Raw genomic sequence first — 16,563 nt, 5'->3', positions numbered from 1 at the left:
ATACAATATAATTATTTAACGTCTAATTTAGTTCCATTTAAGATGGCAACGAGTGTAGAACCTGTTATAAAAAAAGTGCTGCATTTTGAAAAAACCATAAGCGATATTCGATTACTAATGAAACTGGAACTACTGAAATTAGGACCGTGCCAGTTGATGGATATATTTCATAAATTACCGGAAACATATCAACAAGATCATGATATAAAGCTGAATCTACCATGTTTACAACATTATTATAACAGTTTTGACGAAGATCAGTTTGATGGTCCTCCTTCATCAATAAATAATTGTGTTTCGTGTATTTTAGATGATACAGGAAGCCAACAACAACAACAACAACAACAACAACAACAACAACAACAACAACCCACTGCGTTTCAAGTGTAATGCCTCTTTTGAACTCATCACTCATCTTATTTGTTACTCTTATACAAAATGTGTTGTATGTGCAAAAACCGCTAGATGTTGTAGATATGTACATCGTCTTCACTAGTGAAAGTCCTAACAACACAAGATGGTCTCCTCTCTGGAAAAGTTTATTTTTCAACGATGTTGATTACCAATGGAAGAAGATGAATCTGGGTTATTTGAGCAATACTGCAATAGAAATATTTAAATATGAAAATGTTTCTACAGCAAACTCTGTAATATATTTTAAATTAAGACTAGTTTTTACCAATAGTAATTATATTGATACTGATTGGAAGAGACTTATACTTAATGATCATGATGTAGTTTCAATAAAAAATTGTTTTAATCATGTTCCTACCTTTTTAGCAATGTTTGGAATTGTTTGTACATGTTGGATCGTTTTTATGATGTTCATAGCGTTAGGTTTGGCTTAAAAACTGCAATTAAAAATTTATTTAGGTGTATGACTTTGTTAGTTTAAGTATGTAGTTTGTTTTATGTCTAATAAAAAATAATATTCATTCTGATTATTTTTGTTATCATATTTCCTGTCTAACGTTTTTTCCTTAAAAACGTTAAATTTTTATCAGTTATATTTCGAATTTTTTGAATTTTTACGTAAGAAACCACAATATCCGGTTGCAAAGTTTATAGAATATAAAATCATATCGCATCAATGATTAATTCATTTCTACTTCGACTGTACGTGTATGAAAGTAATCAACCAATCATGTTCAAGTGCTCTCAATGCGATAACAAGTTTACTCGCAAAGATGCTTTAACACGTCATGTAAAAAAACATAGTAAGTAAATACATTTTACGTTATAGAAATTGTTTTAATTAAGAGCATTTTTAAGGTGATAAATTATCTAAACTCACTTGCACCGGATGTAAAACGTCATTTACGAGATTTGATAACTATAAGCGTCATATTACAAATTCATCATTGTGTTCAATGGATTCGGATGATATGACTCCTAAAAAAGCCCGCCTGACAACTAGAACACCTTTACAAGGTATTTTTGTAAATATTGTTTATATTATTATTATAACTTGTTTTTGTTTTTAGAAGTTACTACTAACGCTCCATCATGTTCATTTCATCAATTTTGTGAAATATGCAATAATCACTACAGAGGATCCAGATTAAACCATTTACGTTCTTTAAAACATAAAAGTGTCATCTCCGCCAAAATTAATGATGATGATGATTTCGTTGAAGAATATCAAGTTGCCTTCAAATCAAGAATTACCTCATACCGATTGAAAAATTCACAACTAGATGACTTGGAAGTGTGCAATTTTTTTGAAAGAAATCAAGATAAACTTATCACTTTAATAACTAGAAAACTGAGAGAATTTAACCAACTTAAAATTAATTTCGAACTTTTTGCTAAATATATTTTACCTTCTAAAGACATTATCGAAATCAAATCATTCAACACTAAAAATATCATCATTTCAATATCGACAAATATTAAGGTAGAACTGGAAGAAATATGTGGCGTCATAAAAAACAAAATGAGTGAATTCTTGGAAAAAGATAGTGGTAAGTAATACCAATTTTATTTATAAACATATTATTGTATTAAATTTTTTAGGTTGGATTTTAATGGAAATTTTGTTTTTGGAACTTAATATCAACAAATTCAATCCACTACGTGCATCAACATATATACCATTACCGAAGGACATAGTGAAGCGGAGAGCGGTTATCAATATTCATAATGATGATAATGAATGTTTCAAATGGTCTGTTTTGGCACACCTTCATTCAACTGAAGTAAATGTTAATCGACATCGAGTTGATGCTTATCGTGAGTTTGAAGAGGAATTAGATTTTACAGATATTTCATTTCCGGTTAAATTAACTGATATTTTTAAATTTGAAGCACTTAATAATATTAGTGTAAATGTCTATGGAACAGAGCAGCGTTTTGATCATGAAAAAGGTAAATGGGTATCAGATATTATAGGTCCCTTTTATTTAACTTCTAAGGAACGAGACATTCATGTAAATTTATTACTTATCGTAGACGATGAAAGAATGATCAAACATTACTGTCTGATAAGCAACATTTCTCGATTAATAAGTTCACAACTTTCCAAACATAATCATGCTAAATTTATATGTAACGGTTGTCTATTATTTTTTTCGAGTGAACAAAAATTAGTTAAACATCGTAAGTATGCTTGTAATGAAGTTGTCACTACATTACCAACTTCTGATCTGATTATAAATAAATTTGGTAAAGAAGTGCCTGGTAATGAATTAACATTTCAAAATTTTGATAAATCTCTTAAAGTTCCTTTTGTATTTTATTTCGATTTTGAATCTATTTTAAAACCTTTACGCAATGATAATTCAGCCGATAATATCCGTACAATTGTTACACATTTACATGAACCATATAGTTTCGGATATTACATAAAATGTGCATATAATGATAATTTATCAATATATCGGACTTATCGAGGAAAAGATGCTCCTGAAATTTTTGTGAAATGGTTGCAAGATGATGTAAATAGACTTTATCACGATCACCTCAAACATATCGTACCACTTGAAATGACTCCGTTAGATGAATTGGTTTTTCAAATATCTACCCATTGTCATTTATGTAAAGAACCTTTCAAAACAGATTACGGAAGTCTAAATTGTGATAGAGTTCGTAATCATTGTCACTTAACAGGTGAATTTTTAGGACCTGCCCATTCTATTTGTAATTTAAATTATAAGATTCCAAAATATATCCCTGTTTTTTGTCATAATTTAACTAATTATGATAGTCATTTATTTATTAAAGCTTTAGCAACAGAAAAGACCATCATTAATTGCATTGCTCAAACTAAAGAAAAGTATATTACATTTTCAAAAAAAATTTTAGTTGATAAGGTCATGAACACGACTACAAATACAGTTGACAATATTTTTATAACGCTTAGATTCGTAGATTCGTTCCGTTTCCTTTCTTTTTCATTAGATAAATTATCTCAGACTTTAACTTCTGATGAATGTCTAACCATTCGGAAACACTTTCCGGACGATAACCAATTTAATTTGATAAGACAAAAAGGTGTTTTTCCATATTCATATTTGGATTGTTTTAATAAGTTAGATGATACCAATTTACCATTGATTCAACAATTTTATGATAATCTTAATAAAACTGATATCAGTGAACATGATTATGAGCGAGCACAGGAAGTCTGGAATCTATTTGATTGCAAAACGTTAGGTGATTATTCCAACATTTATTTAAAGTCTGATGTTTTGTTACTTACAGACATTTTTGAAAATTTCAGAAAGGTTTGTCTCAAAATTTATGAACTAGATCCAGCTCATTACTTAACAGCACCTTCATTAGGCTGGGATGCTATGTTAAAAATGACTGGAATTAAATTCGAATTGTTAACTGATATAGACATGGTACATTTCTTTCGAAAATCTATTAGAGGAGGACTTTGTCAATGTTCAAAACGTAAAGCAGTAGCAAATAATAAGTTTTTATCAAATCATGATCCTTCTAAACCAACTTCTTTTATAATGTACCTTGATGCAACCAACTTGTATGGAGCAGCAATGTCTGAATATTTACCTTATAGCGGTTTTCGATGGGAAGATCCTAATGAATTCAATGATAACCTAATTCTCAATTTGACAGATAACGCTGATGTAGGTTATATATTCGAAGTTGATTTAGAATATCCTTCTGAATTACATAATCTTCACAACGATTTACCATTTTGTCCTGAAAAATTTATTCCTCCCTCTAGTAAAACTGAGAAACTTTGCGCAACCTTAAACAATAAAGTACACTATGTTTTACATTATCGAAATTTAAGACAAGCTATACAAGGTGGTTTAAAATTAATTAATATTCACCGTGTTTTAAGTTTTAATCAATCACCATGGTTGAAAACATATATTGATTTAAATACAGAAATGCGTAACAAATCAAAAAACGCGTTAGAAAAAGATGTATTTAAATTAATGAATAATTCAGTTTTTGGTAAAACCATGGAATCAATTGATAAAAGAGTAAACGTGAAATTGGTAACATCATGGAATAATATAGGTAGAAAACCAGGTGCTGAAAGTTTAATTGCACGACCAAATTTTAAAAATTCATCTATCTTTACACCAAATTTTGTAGCTATTCAATTAGAGAACGAAAAAGTTTTCTACAATAAACCTCTGTATGTAGGTTTTACTATTCTAGATATCAGTAAAACTATTATGTATGATTTTTATTATAATTTCATAAAACTTAAATACGGTAACAATGCAACGCTTTTGTATACCGATACTGATAGTTTAGTAATTGAAATTTTTTGTGAAAATATTTATGATGATATTAAATCTAATATAGAGCGTTTTGATACTTCAAATTATAAAGCAGAAAATATTCATGGAATACCTGTATCGTCTTCTGTCATCGGGAAGATGAAAGATGAATATAAAGGACGTGTAATATCAGAATTTTTAGGAACAGGTGCTAAAGCATATTGTGTGGATGTTGAAGGTGAATTATCTAAAAAAGCTAAGGGTATTAAACACAATGTAATTACAAGTGAATTACATAAAATTGACTACCAAAACGCAGTTACTGTTCCAAACACTGAAATTATTAAAGAAATGAATATCTTTCGTTCGAAGCTTCATAACATTTACACAGAATTAAAGAAAAAAATTGCTTTATCTTTCAAAGATGATAAACGTTACATCTTAAACAATTCTGAAGGTAGAACATTATCTTGGGGTCATAAAAATATTCCTGCTCAAACTCAGGAATAATATTTAATTTGTATTGTAGTTATTGTATTATAATGTTTATGTATTATAATATGTATGTATGTATGTATGTATGCATGTACTTATATTTAGATGTAATAAACAATTAAAGTAATTTATTGTTTTTATTATTATCCATTAACCAAATAGCTTATGTAAATTTGTTTCAGGTTTCCAAAATGGACAGCACTATCCACTCTACCTACCTGAGGTTCGACTCCCCATGGAAGGAACAACAACAACTTTTTTTTTGCATTATATTTTAAACAAATAATAAAATAAACTTGGTGCGCAACAGACAAGTTAGGCAAACAACATTACAAACACGCATTATTTGACTTTTCAAACAAAACCACAAATTAAAATCTGTCACATAACCGCTGGCTACACCACGGTTAGACAACCAACATTACACCCAATATTAATTTTTAAATAAATTTAAATTTTGGCGCCATTTTTTTTAACAAACAAACATGGCCGACTAATTTCAAATATTAATTTTGAAATAATTTAAATTTGGCGCCAATTTACCATTAAACAAAAATGACCGCCGCCGACTTTCAAACTTCCAAGATGGCGACGATTATTATTATACTACATAAATATATTTGCATCATTACAAATGGCGTCAGTCGGCCGCAGGCCGGCTGACCAGCTGGTCGCAGGCCAGCGAGCTGCGATTACGCGCTTGCGGCTGCGCCTGACACTATTTTCACACATGCGCAGTAGAGGGAGGTGGAGGTGGTTTTTGAACCGGCTATCTCTATCTACTAAAACTGTTACAGTTACTGAACAAAAATGTTATTCAGTTTTCAATGTTTGAGACGAAGACGAAAATGCAGCATTTACAAACGACTCTAAAAACTTCAGTGACCTTTCTGTCACCTCCTTTTTCTTCTAATAAAGTATTGGACCCAATAAATTAAGTGAATTTTAAATCACAAGACATTTTCTGTTAAAGCACTTTTTTTTAAATATTAATTATTTTCAAACTTATATTTCGCTTATGATTAGTCAAATTTATAGGAGTAACTGTTTTCGAGATATAAGCAAAAAACCAAAGTGAAAACTGTAACAGTTACTGAACAAAAATGTAATTCAGTTTTCAAAGTTTGAGACGAAGACGAAAATGCAGCATTTAAAAACGACTCTGAAGACTTCAGTGACTTTTAAGTCACCTCCTTTTTCTTCTAATAAAGTATTGGACCCAATAAATGAAGTGTATTTTAAATCACAAGACATTTTCTGTTAAAGCACTTTTTTTTTAAATATTGATTATTTTCAAACTTATATCTCGCTTATAGTTAGTCCTACATGAAAAATGCAAATAACTATTTTGTAGGAAATTTTATCAGCTTTAATTTTAGTAAAAAGATAAAAATTGATAGGAGTAACTGTTTTCGAGATATAAGCAAGAAACCAAAAAACTGTTACCTTAATAAAGCGCTTGCATATAAGCAAATTTAGTACTATTAGTATTATTATTATTAATGTTATTGTTATTAATATGACGACTAAAAACGACTCTGAAGACTTTGGTGACTTTTATGTCTTCTCCTTTTTCCTATACTAAAGTGTTAGACCCAATTAATTTAGTTTAATTTCGGTTTTTCAAACATTTTATTTTAAAGCAAATTTTTGTTAAAGATTATTTATATCCAACTCTATAACTCGCTTATGGTTGGTCTTACAAAAGAAATGCAAATAACTATTTTGTAGGAAATTTTATCAGCTTTAATTTTGAAAGAAAGATAAAAATTGATAGGAGTAATTGTTTTCGAGATATAAGCAAAAAACCAAAGTGAAAACTGTTACAGTTACTGTACAAAAATGTAATTCAGTTTTCAATGTTTGAGACGAAGACGAAAATGCAGCATTTAAAAACGACTCTGAAGACTTCAGTGACTTTTATGTCACCTCCTTTTTCTTCTAATAAAGTATTTTACCCAATAAATTAAGTGTATTTTAAATCACAAGACATTTTCTGTTAAAGCACTTTTTTTTAAATATTAATTATTTTCAAACTTCTATCTCGCTTATGGTTAGTCCTACATGAAAAATGCGAATAACTATTTTGTAGGAAATTTTATCAGCTTTAATTTTAGTAAAAAGATGAAAATTGATAGGAGTAACTGTTTTCGAGATATTAGCAAGAAACCAAAAAACTGTTACCTTAATAAAGCGCTTGCATATAAGCAAATTTAGTACTATTAGTATTATTATTATTAATGTTATTGTTATTAATATGACGACTAAAAACGACTCTGAAGACTTTGGTGACTTTTATGTCTTCTCTTTTTTCTTATACTAAAGTGTTAGACCCAATTAATTTAGTTTAATTTCGGTTTTTCAAACATTTTATTTTAAAGCAAATTTTTGTTAAAGATTATTTATATCCAACTCTATAACTCGCTTATGGTTGGTCTTACAAAAGAAATGCAAATAACTATTTTGTAGGAAATTTTATCAGCTTTAATTTTGAAAGAAAGATAAAAATTGATAGGAGTAATTGTTTTCGATATATCGGGTGATTCAAAAATATGTGGCATAATTTTAACCACGAATACCCCTCTAAAAATGAAAATAGTAGGGATAGTATTTACTGACCCACCTCAAAAAATAGGAAAATTACAATTTTTCAGAAATTGGTATGGAAAAATGGTTTTTTGAAAATATTTTTGTTACCGTTCATGCGATTATTATGAAATTTTGCATGCCAAGAGACACAAAGACGCCCTTTGATATGGTGTAAATGGAAATCTTGTAAAAGCTATACATTTCCGGTGACAAGGGGGCCCTTCCAGTTTTTAGGTGATAACTCAATTTTTCGGCCTATAAACACGTATTTTTGATATCAAAAATCAAAAGCCCAATTATTTTTTAATAAAAAAGGTACTCTTGCTTCATGTCTTCAAACTGTACCGTTCTCTAGTTATTTGGGATTAAGCTAAACTCTACACTGCACTGCAGAATAGAAAAGTATAAATTTTGAGCGTACCATTACCTTGGAAACTGTCGACTAAGAATGACACAGTTGTCATTGCTGTCACATTTGATGTCAATTTCATTTAATTCAAAGTGAATTTTGATTATTTCTTGATGATAATAGTAAAAGACATGATTATGTGTTGGAAGAAATAATGCATGAGCTAGCGATAGCCATCCCGGCATCACAACTTGATCTGAGACTACACCACAAGGGTTTCACACCGTAATACGATTTTCCCTCCAAATTGCTGGTTTTATCAATACTTCATTATAAAACTATAATCCAAATGAAGAATTAAAACGATCAGAGACCAAGAACACAACCTCATCTGTAACAAATCACAAAATAAAGTCTTATCAACAATTTGTAATGCCATTGTTGCAATTTTTCTTTAATAGGAAGTTAATTTGATCCACAAAAGAATAACGCACGACTTAATGTTTATTTACATTTTTCAAAATTACAAGAGCTTCGACAACAATGAGCACAAAAGCAACAAACAAATGCCGCCAGCGTGCTAATTGGCGCCAGTGCTATTTTTCATAAGCGCGAATATCAAAGAAAATATGAATGATGAAGTCAATGTTTTTTTATTAAACAACAATAATAACCTGGATCATTTTTTTAACTGACTTACCAGTATGGGGTGATCAGGGCATCATTTCCAAATACTAAAAGAATTTTTTTATTGTTATGACTTTATGATTTGTTTTTCGCGCTTACGAAAAATAGCACAGGCGCCAGCTAGCGCGCTAGCGGCATTTGTTGCTTTCATGCTTATTGTTGTTGAAGTTCTTGTAATTTTTAAAAATGTAAATAAACATTAAACCGTGCGTTATTCTTTGCAGGTTTCAACAACCTGTGGATTAAATTACCTTCTTATTAAAGAAAAATTGCAATAATGGTACTATAAATGGTTGATAAGATTTTATTTTGTGATTTGTTACAGTTGAGGTTATGTTCTTGGTCTCTGATCGTTTTAATCCTTTATTTAGGTTATAGATAGTTTTATAATGCAAGTATTGAAATATTGATAAAAACAGCGATTTGGAGGGAAAATCGTTTTCTGGTGGTGTGGCATCAGATCAAGTTGTGATGCCGGGACGGCTACCGCTAGCTCATGCATTATTTCTTCCAACACATAATCGGGTCTTTAACTATTATCATCAAGAAATAATCAAACTTTACTTTAGATTAAATGAAATTGACATCAAATGTGACAGCAATGACAGCTGTGTCATTCTTAGTCGACAGTTTCCAAGGTAATGGTACGCTCAAAATTTATACTTTTTAATTCTGCACTGCGGTGTAGAGTTTAGTTTAATCCCAAATAACTCGAGAACGGTACATTTTGGCGATATGAAGCAAGGGTTCCTTTTTTATTAAAAAATAATTGAGCTTTTGATTTTTGGTATCAAAAATACCTGTTTATAGGCCGAAAAATTGAGTTATCACCTAAAAACTGGAAGGGCCCCCTTGTCACCGGAAATGTATAGCTTTTACAAGATTTCCATTTACACCATATCAAAGAGCGTCTTTGTGTCTCTTGACATGCAAAATTTCATAATAATCGCATGAACGGTAACAAAAATATTTTCAAAAAACCATTTTTCCATACCAATTTTTGAAAAATTGTAATTTTCCAATTTTTTGTGGTGGGTCAGTAAATATTATCCCATTTATTCTTAATTGTAGAGGGGTATTCGTGGTTAAAATTATGCCACATATTTTTGAATCACCCGATATAAGCAAAAAACCAAAGTGAAAACTGTTACAGTTACTGTACAAAAATGTAATTCAGTTTTCAATGTTTGAGACGAAGACGAAAATGCAGCATTTAAAAACGACTCTGAAGACTTCAGTGACTTTTATGTCACCTCCTTTTTCTTCTAATAAAGTATTGGACCCAATAAATTAAGTGTATTTTAAATCACAAGACATTTTCTGTTAAAGCACTTTTTTTTAAATATTAATTATTTTCAAACTTCTATCTCGCTTATGGTTAGTCCTACATAAAAAATGTAAATAACTATTTTGTAGAAAATTTTATCAGCTTTAATTTTAGTAAAAAGATAAAAATTGATAGGAGTAACTGTTTTCGAGATATAAGCAAGAAACTGTTACCTTAATTAAGCGCTTGCATATAAGCAAATTTAGTAATATTAGTATTATTATTATTAATGTTATTGTTATTAATTTGACGACTAAAAACGACTCTGAAGACTTTGGTGACTTTTATGTCTTCTTCTTTTTCCTCTAGTAAAGTGTTAGACCCAATTAATTTAGTTTAATTTCGGTTTTTCAAACATTTTATTTTAAAGCAAATTTTTGTTTAAGATTGTTTATATCCAACTCTATAACTCGCTTATGGTTGGTCTTACAAAAGAAATGCAAATAACTATTTTGTAGGAAATTTTATCAGCTTTAATTTTGAAAGAAAGATAAAAATTGATAAGAGTAAATGTTTTCGAGATATAAGCAAAAAACCAAAGTGAAAACTGTTACAGTTACTGAACAAAAATGTTATTCAGTTTTCAATGTTTGAGACGAAGACGAAAATGCAGCATTTACAAACGACTCTAAAAACTTCAGTGACCTTTCTGTCACCTCCTTTTTCTTCTAATAAAGTATTGGACCCAATAAATTAAGTGTATTTTAAATCACAAGACATTTTCTGTTAAAGCACTTTTTTTTAAATATTAATTATTTTCAAACTTATATTTCGCTTATGATTAGTCAAATTTATAGGAGTAACTGTTTTCGAGATATAAGCAAAAAACCAAAGTGAAAACTGTAACAGTTACTGAACAAAAATGTAATTCAGTTTTCAAAGTTTGAGACGAAGACGAAAATGCAGCATTTAAAAACGACTCTGAAGACTTCAGTGACTTTTAAGTCACCTCCTTTTTCTTCTAATAAAGTATTGGACCCAATAAATGAAGTGTATTTTAAATCACAAGACATTTTCTGTTAAAGCACTTTTTTTTAAATATTGATTATTTTCAAACTTATATCTCGCTTATGGTTAGTCCTACATGAAAAATGCGAATAACTATTTTGTAGGAAATTTTATCAGCTTTAATTTTAGTAAAAAGATAAAAATTGATAGGAGTAACTGTTTTTGAGATATAAGCAAGAAACCAAAAAACTGTTACCTTAATAAAGCGCTTGCATATAAGCAAATTTAGTACTATTAGTATTATTATTATTAATGTTATTGTTATTAATATGACGACTAAAAACGACTCTGAAGACTTTGGTGACTTTTATGTCTTCTCTTTTTTCCTATACTAAAGTGTTAGACCCAATTTTTATTGCTTAGAAAACTAAGCTTACTTTTATTACTATTATTATTATTTTTATTATTATTATTATTATTATTATTACTATTATTATTATTATTATTACTATTATTATTATTATTATTATTATTATTGTTATTATTATTAACTTTTGTATAGTAAATGTTTTTACACCAGTTTTAAAATGAGTTATTAATTTTAGACAATTTCTTGCCTAAAAATACAGATCACAGATGATTTCTTGCATAGAAATGAGAAAACGCTCATATAACACACAAAATAAGCTTCATTTTTGCTTAGAAAACTAAGCTTACTTTTATTACTATTATTATTTTTATTATTATTATTATTTTTATTATTATTATTATTATTATTATTATTATTATTATTATTATTGTTATTATTATTATTATTATTATTATTATTATTATTATTATTTATTATTATATTTATTATTATTATTATTATTATTGTTATTATTATTATTATTATTAAAAAATTATATAAAAAAGACAGATAACGTCGTATTCTGACACAAAAAAACGAATTACGTTATAGACTTGACGAGAACGGCGTATCTCGGACTCTTATAGGACTCTTATAGGGTCAAAAAGTATCAGTTTGGATTAAAACAAATTATTTTTGTTGACTCTCAGTCTGAATTGTTCATCAGTTCAAACAAAAACGGCTTATTTTAGACGATCTTTTGCTTTGAACATGAAAACATACATCGAACAGACTAAAAACGTATTAATCTGGCATAAAAGAGCAATTTATGTATCACTTTGAATAAAGGCAGCTAATCTTATTCGTTTCATTGCTTAAAATAGACAAAATTGTTAATAAATCAAACAAAAACGCTGTATTCTAACACAAAATACTAATTACATTATAGTTTCGACGAGAATAGCTTATTTGGAATGATTCTATGCTGCCAAACGAGTAAATTTTTATTAAACAGACGCCAAACATCATGTTTTGTCCTATAAAGTCATTTTATGTTGCAGTTTGTATTAAAACAAAATATTTTCGTTGATTCTTTGTTAGAAGCAGCAAACCTAACATTAAAGAATCTGAAAACTTTGTATTCGGACACAAACCACCGAATTTTGTATCAGTTTAGACAAAAACGGTTGATTTTCGACAATATTTTGCTTTGAACAAGAAAACTTATATCAAACTGACTAAAAACGTTTTATTTTAGCACAAAACAAAAGATTTGCGTTATAGTCTTAACGAGAGCTGTTAATTTCAAACGGTTCTATGCTTTGAAACGAGTAAACTTTCACTGTACAGAGGAAAAACATCTTATTTCGCCTTTTAAACGTCTTATTCTGGCTGAAAACTGCAAATTATATATTACTCTAGATAAAAGCAATTTATCCTGATTACTCCTTTACTTAGAATAGAGTAAACTTGTATAAAACTTAATGAAAACTTTAAATTTCGTCTCAAAGAAATACTTTACGTTATAGTTTTAACCAGCACTGTTTATTTCAAACGATTTTATGATTCGAAACTAATGAACTTTTATGGGGCAGATGCAAAACCACATATTACCATATAAAGCGTTGTTTTAAAGCAAATTATTACCTTTTGCAACAAGAAATTTCACGTCAAAGAAACTGAAAACATCGTATCCATGCACAAATATCGAATTACGTATCAGTTTAGACAAATACAGCTTATTTTAAACGATTCCTTGCTATAAACAAGAAAAATTATATCAAACATATTGAAAATGTCTTATTCTCGATAAGAGCAAATTATGTGCAACCGGTGTGCAACCGTGCAACAAGTACTACGACAGAAGATAAAGTATCAAATTATCTCAAACAACTACATCCTGATGAACATTTCACCGTGGAAGAACTACCCAAGCACATCAACAATAAGAGTCAAAATAAATCCTTTAAAGTTGGACTACGATTTGAATTAGTAGAAGAAATGATGAAACCTGAGTCGTGGCCCGAAAACCTAACCATACAGAGGTTCAAGTTTTTTCGAAGACCCCAACAAATCGGTAGGTTTTGAAAACCTAACCACAATAATAAACTATAACATACAATCACTATCGAAAAAAATAGACGCACTGACTATACAGTTAACAGAAGACGAAGTAGACATTGTAATTATCACTGAGCACTGGTGCAAGGACAACACCCTGGAAAGCTTAACCATCCCAGGATATAATATTATAAGCCACTTTAGCAGATCACTTAACCAGCATGGCGGATCCTTAATCGCAACAAGGGAGGGTATTTCCGCAAAAAATATTGAAGGCATTAGACCCTTATGTGAAGAATTCACTGCAGAAATCTCAGCTGCTGAGATTCCTTCAAAAAACTTAATAATAATGGCGGTATATCGATCTCCAAATCAGAACTTCAAGCACTTCATAGATAAAATTAATGAAGCACTAGAAAACCTGACACAAAGGAACCACTCTAGACGATACATTGTCGCTGGGGACTTTAACACCAATATTCTCAAGGATGGCGTCGAACAATCTTTATTAATCGAAACTTTCACAACATATGGTATGCAACCACTAATGAGAGAGGCATCTAGAACAACTGAAACTTCTTCTAGCTGCATAGATAATATATTTTCAAATATTAACATAGAAGAAATCTTCTCAAAAGAGACAAAAAGTTGGTGCATGTCTGATCACTACTGTCAAGTCCTGAAGATTAAGAACCCAGTGCAAGAACCTAGAAAACCAGAAAAACATATATACAGAAGAATAAATGAACAGAATACTTACTACTTTAAGGAGTACTTAACCGGAATTGAGTGGGCTCGTGTCTTCAAACACCGTAATGCAAAAGAGGCCTACACTGTCTTCCATACAACTCTGACAGCTGCCTTTGACAAATTCTTCCCTAGAAAAGAAAAAATTAATAAACCAAAATTCAATAAGAGACCTACGTGGATTAGTAAAAAAATCATGAGTATGAAAAATACACTAGAAGCTCTACAAACAATAGCAAGAGTTGAGAAAAGCCAACAATCAGCTGAGGTCTTCAAGTCATATAAACGCAGCTACTTCCAAGAAATTGAAGAAAACCACAGAAACTACAACGCTTATATCCTAAACAATGCTGATAATAAGCAAAAAGCCATTTGGAAAATCATCAATACAAAAACGAAGACAAGCAATACCAAAGAATGCAAATTGAATGCCGACGACCTCAATCTCTACTTTGCCACGATAGGAGAGAAAACGTCAGACAGTATAAAAAAAATCGACAAAGATCCTTGTGATTTCCTCAAGGCGTGTAAAAGCAATGCAAAATCGTTTTGGTTAGCGCCTGTTAGTGAAGAAGAGGTCACAAGACTGATAAGATCCTTAAAATGCAAAAACTCCAAAGATGTGTACGATATGTCTACGTCATTTTTGAAAGAAATACTCCTAGAAATTACAAATCCACTTACTATGCTCATAAACAAAAGTTTTATTGAAGGATACTTTCCTGACGAGTTAAAGGTGGCAAAAATTATTCCGGTTCCAAAAGAAAAAGGCGAAGTAGAAAACATCAACAAATTTAGACCAATCTCTATTCTACCTACAATTTCAAAAGTCTTCGAGGCTGCTCTGAAGAATCGTTTAATGAAGTATCTTGAGCAAAATGACTTATTTAGTGAGTCACAACATGGCTATAGAAGTGGTAGATCAACCATTACTGCAGCATTGGATCTATACAAGAAAATAACAAGAGCCCTAGATAACCGAGAAATGGTAGAAGTAGCGATGTGCGATCTAAGCAAAGCGTTTGACACCCTGCCACACAAGTTGATTCTACAAAAATTACAACACTATGGGATACGAGGGATCACGCAAGAAATTTTTAAGTCCTACCTTGAAAATAGAACCCAGATAGTAAAATGGAATGAAAAATGGTCAAAGCCTCTGCCAACAAGGTGTGGAGTGCCCCAGGGATCAATCCTCGGTCCACTGCTATTTATAATCTATGTAAATGACTTGCCTATCAATATGAGAGTGGATGGACAGTGTCTATATGCGGACGACACTTCCTTCTGCATCAAAGAAGAAACAGAGGATACGCTAAAACCAAAAATGAGAAAAATCCTTGAAGATGCCAATGAATGGTTCACAGCAAATAAACTGAAACTCAATGGAGACAAGACTCAGGAACTATTTATATCTTCAAAACCCACCAACGTCACATCGGTAAAATTCTTGGGATTTTACCTAAATAGCAAAGCATCTTGGAAGGACCACATTCAGGAAACCTGCAAAAACCTAGCATCAGCTTTATTCAGTATCAGAAGAATCAAGAATATCTCAACTCCCCAAGCTGCAAGGGTGACATACTTTGCTAACTTCCACAGCAAAGCCACCTATGGTATACTTCTATGGGGTACTTCATCAGATGCTGACAAGATCTTCGTCCTGCAAAAGAAAGCAATCAGAATCCTGTGCCAAATGAACTATCGGGAAAGCTGCCGCCCAGCCTTCAAACAACAACAAATTCTTACCATCCCTTCCGCGTACATATTGAGCTGTCTGAGGTACGTCCACAACCACCTCCACGAGTTCATCAAGAATGGCTCATATCACGAGCATAACACAAGACACGCTGACGCGCTCTCAACACCGTACCATCGGCTTAAAGTGTCACAGCACAGCATTGACCATTGGGGCCCGAAGCTTTATAACAAGCTTCAGGACCCGATGAAGAGACTAGCTCCGGCTCTGTTTGAGAAGAAGGTAAAGGACGCACTATTAGAAATGAGTTATTATTCTATCCAAGAGTTCCTGGATAACCCTCCAGATTTAAAATAAATGTATGTATTGTCCCATATACACTTACATGTACATAATTATATGACGCGCCATGTATTATTTATTGATGGCAATAAATCTATTATTATTATGTATCAGTTTTAACAAAAGCGGATTACTCTGTTTGATTCTATGCTTAGAGTAGGGTAAACTACTATAAAACGTAATGAAAACTCTATATTCAAGCTCAAAAGAACAAATTACGTTATAGTTTTGACAAAAAAAAATTATTTCGGACGACTACATACTTCG

General features: G+C 30.7%; 2 long non-coding RNA genes across 4 annotated transcripts; one reads left to right on the top strand and one right to left on the bottom strand.

The window, feature by feature from the left end:
• LOC135266982 (uncharacterized) lies at positions 1-5,534 on the top strand. 2 transcript variants are annotated; one of them, XR_010335208.1, is made up of 5 exons: positions 1-1,217; positions 1,273-1,431; positions 1,485-1,964; positions 2,017-2,198; positions 5,381-5,534. It is a non-coding gene; the product is annotated as an uncharacterized LOC135266982 (long non-coding RNA). The 2 variants fall into 2 exon arrangements; XR_010335207.1 differs by lacking the exon at positions 5,381-5,534 and having other exon boundaries at positions 2,017-5,340.
• Positions 5,535-13,997: 8,463 nt separating this feature from the next.
• On the bottom strand, positions 13,998-16,396 carry LOC135266948 (uncharacterized). 2 transcript variants are annotated; one of them, XR_010335168.1, is made up of 4 exons: positions 16,005-16,396; positions 15,364-15,918; positions 14,269-14,386; positions 13,998-14,215 (listed from the first exon to the last, which is right to left on the bottom strand). It is a non-coding gene; the product is annotated as an uncharacterized LOC135266948 (long non-coding RNA). The 2 variants fall into 2 exon arrangements; XR_010335167.1 differs by having other exon boundaries at positions 15,364-16,396.
• Between the last annotated feature and the right edge of the window lie 167 nt (positions 16,397-16,563).

This window comes from Tribolium castaneum, chromosome 8, assembly GCF_031307605.1.
Source record: "Tribolium castaneum strain GA2 chromosome 8, icTriCast1.1, whole genome shotgun sequence".
In the NCBI taxonomy this organism is placed as follows: Eukaryota; Metazoa; Arthropoda; class Insecta; order Coleoptera; family Tenebrionidae; genus Tribolium; species Tribolium castaneum.
This window is presented reverse-complemented; position numbering and strand designations above follow the sequence as displayed.